Source organism: Triticum dicoccoides, chromosome 5A (assembly GCF_002162155.2).
Source record: "Triticum dicoccoides isolate Atlit2015 ecotype Zavitan chromosome 5A, WEW_v2.0, whole genome shotgun sequence".
Taxonomy (NCBI): Eukaryota; Viridiplantae; Streptophyta; class Magnoliopsida; order Poales; family Poaceae; genus Triticum; species Triticum dicoccoides.
This window is the reverse complement of record NC_041388.1, coordinates 286476988-286479840: the sequence shown is the minus strand read 5'-3', so window position 1 is coordinate 286479840 and position 2853 is coordinate 286476988.

Below are 2853 nucleotides of genomic sequence, written 5' to 3'. Positions count from 1 at the left end.
CACGTTGTGTTGCGATGATAACTTCCGCATGTGCGACAATAAATTCCGCACTTAGATCATTCTGTAGACGTCCATTTTCCATTATGCATGTCATTATCTTCATATACTTTCACATGCATAGTGGATTGTCATCATAAGCTGAAGTGGATCTCCACAAGTACAACCTGCCATGTGCATTTGCATTCCAAAAGCAAATTACTTATATGCACATCTTCAGGGGGAGCCCTTGCAACTTATGAAGACAATTCCTTATCCTTTACAACTTCACAGATTATATTTCCCGTTGAAAACTTCAACTAGTTTGTCATCAATCACCAAAAAGGGGGAGATTGTAAGTGCATCTAGTGCCACCCCTAGTTGGTTTTGGAGTATTGACGACAAACCTAGTTGAGGGACTAATGTGTTTGTGAGAATTGCAGGATAACACAGGTAGAAGTCCCTCATTGATTTGGTTTTCCTACCAGAGATGACCCCTAAAAATGTATGAAGACATTGAAGTCAAAGGTGGTATATGAAGATATTCACATTGAAGACTATGACAAGAGAAGACACCACATGAAGCCTATGGAGCTCGAAGACTTAGATCTTTCGTAGTTCTCTTTCTTCTGTGTTGAGTCATAGGAACCACCGTACTGTTAAGTGGGGTCCAAGAGAACCAGTCAGAATGACTGAAGTGATGCTTAAACAAAACCTATGTCTTCGAGTGAAGACTTTGAGAGCGAATCTTGTCCAGAGTCGGGCAAGTCAGCTTTTCTTGAAGCCCAAGTAAAGTTGCCATGTGAGTTTGAAATCTGAACGTTGGAACACGTGTCAGTTCCTTAGTGACCCAGGGTCATTTCGGACAAATCAGGTCGGGTTGCCAAGTGGCTATAAATAGCCCACCCCCTACAACCATAAACAGTTGGCTGCTCAGATTCAGAGTACGGCTTTTGTCGTTTGAGAGCAACCCACCTCGAAGCCTTTGAGAGAGAATTCCTTGCGAGGATAAAGCCCTAACCACCCAGAGCCAAAGAGAATTAGGCATCACTTAAGTCTTCTTGTCTGTGTGATCTGAAGAATTATTACACTTGAGGACTGTGCATCCTCCAGCCGGTTAGGCGTCGCGTTCTGAGCATCCAAGAGACATTGTGGATTGCCGGTGAACGAAGTCTGTGAAGGTTTGGGAGTCTACCTTGAAGACTTACCAGAGTGATTGGGCGAGGTCTGTGTGACCTTAGCTCAAGGGGAATACGGTGAGGACTGGGTGTCCTAAGCTGCGTGTTCAGGACTGGGTGTCCGGGACTGTGTGTCCTAAGGTTTAAATACCTAGCCGCCCTAACCAGACGTACAGTTGTCACAGCAACTGGAACTGGTCCAATAAATCATTGTCTTCAGCGAGTCACTGGTTTCATCTTCCCTTCCCTTTACTTACTGTTACTCCTTGTGAAGTCATTGTATGTTTGTACTATCTTTTGTCTTCACTGAGTGACTGCGTGTTCTGTGTGGCTTCACAATATCTTCCTACCTGATCCTTACTACATTGCTGCTATTAGTCATTGTGCTTTCACTCTATTGAATACTTGACTATGGCTTGCCTAGTGTAGTCTACCTTCCGCTGCAGGGTAATAGGTTTATTTCTATCGTTTGTCTTCATAACTTCCACGTTTTGAAGACTTTCATAAAAATCACCTATTCACCCCCCTCTAGTCGATATAACGCACTTTCAGTGCCTCCTCCTCTTATCCGGCCCCCTCCTCCCCCCTTTATATACGGAGGAGGGGGGCACCCCATAGACACAACAATTGATCAAGTTGATCTTTTAGCCGTGTATGGTGCCTCCCCTCCACCATAGTCCACCTTGACAATACTATAGCAGTGCTTAGGCGAAGCCCTGTGTTGGTAGAACATCAACATCGTCACCACGCCATCGTGCCGACGAAACTCTCCCTCAACACTCGGCTGGATCGGAGTTCGAGGGACGTCATCGGGCTGAACGTGTGCTGAACTCGGAGGTGCCGTGCGTTCGGTACTTGATCGGTCGGATCGTGAAGACGTACGACTACATCAACCGCGTTGTGCTAACGCTTCCGCTTTCAGTCTATGAGGGTACGTAGACACCACTCTCCCCTCTCGTTGCTATGCATCACCATGATCTTGCGTGTGCGTAGGAAAATTTTGAAATTACTACATTCCCCAATAGTGGCATCTGAGCCAGGTTTTATGTGTAGATGTCATATGCACGAGTAGAACACAAGTGAGTTGTGGGCGATATAAGTCATACTGCTTACCAGCATGTCATATTTGGTTTGGTGGTATTGTTGGATGAAGCAGCCCGGACCGACATTACGCGTATGCTTACGCGAGACTGGTTCTACCGACGTGCTTTGCACACAGGTGGCTGGCGGGTGTCATTTTCTCCAACTTTAGTTGAGCCGAGTGTGGCTACGCCCGGTCCTTGCGAAGGTTAAAACAACACCAACTTGACAAACTATCATTGTGGTTTTGATGCGTAGGTAAGAACGGTTCTTGCTAAGCCCGTAGCAGCCACGTAAAATTTGCAACAACAAAGTAGAGGACGTCTAACTTGTTTTTGCAGGGCATGTTGTGATGTGATATTGTCAAGACATGATGCTAAATTTTATTGTATGAGATGATCATGTTTTGTAACCGAGTTATTGTCAACTGACAGGAGGCATATGGTTGTCGCTTTATTGTATGCAATGCAATCGCCCTGTAATGCTTTACTTTATCACTAAGCGGTAGCGATAGTTGTGGAAGCATAAGATTGGCGAGACGACAACGATGCTACGATGGAGATCAAGGTGTCGTGCCGGTGACGATGGTGATCATGAAGGTGCTTCGGAGATGGAGATC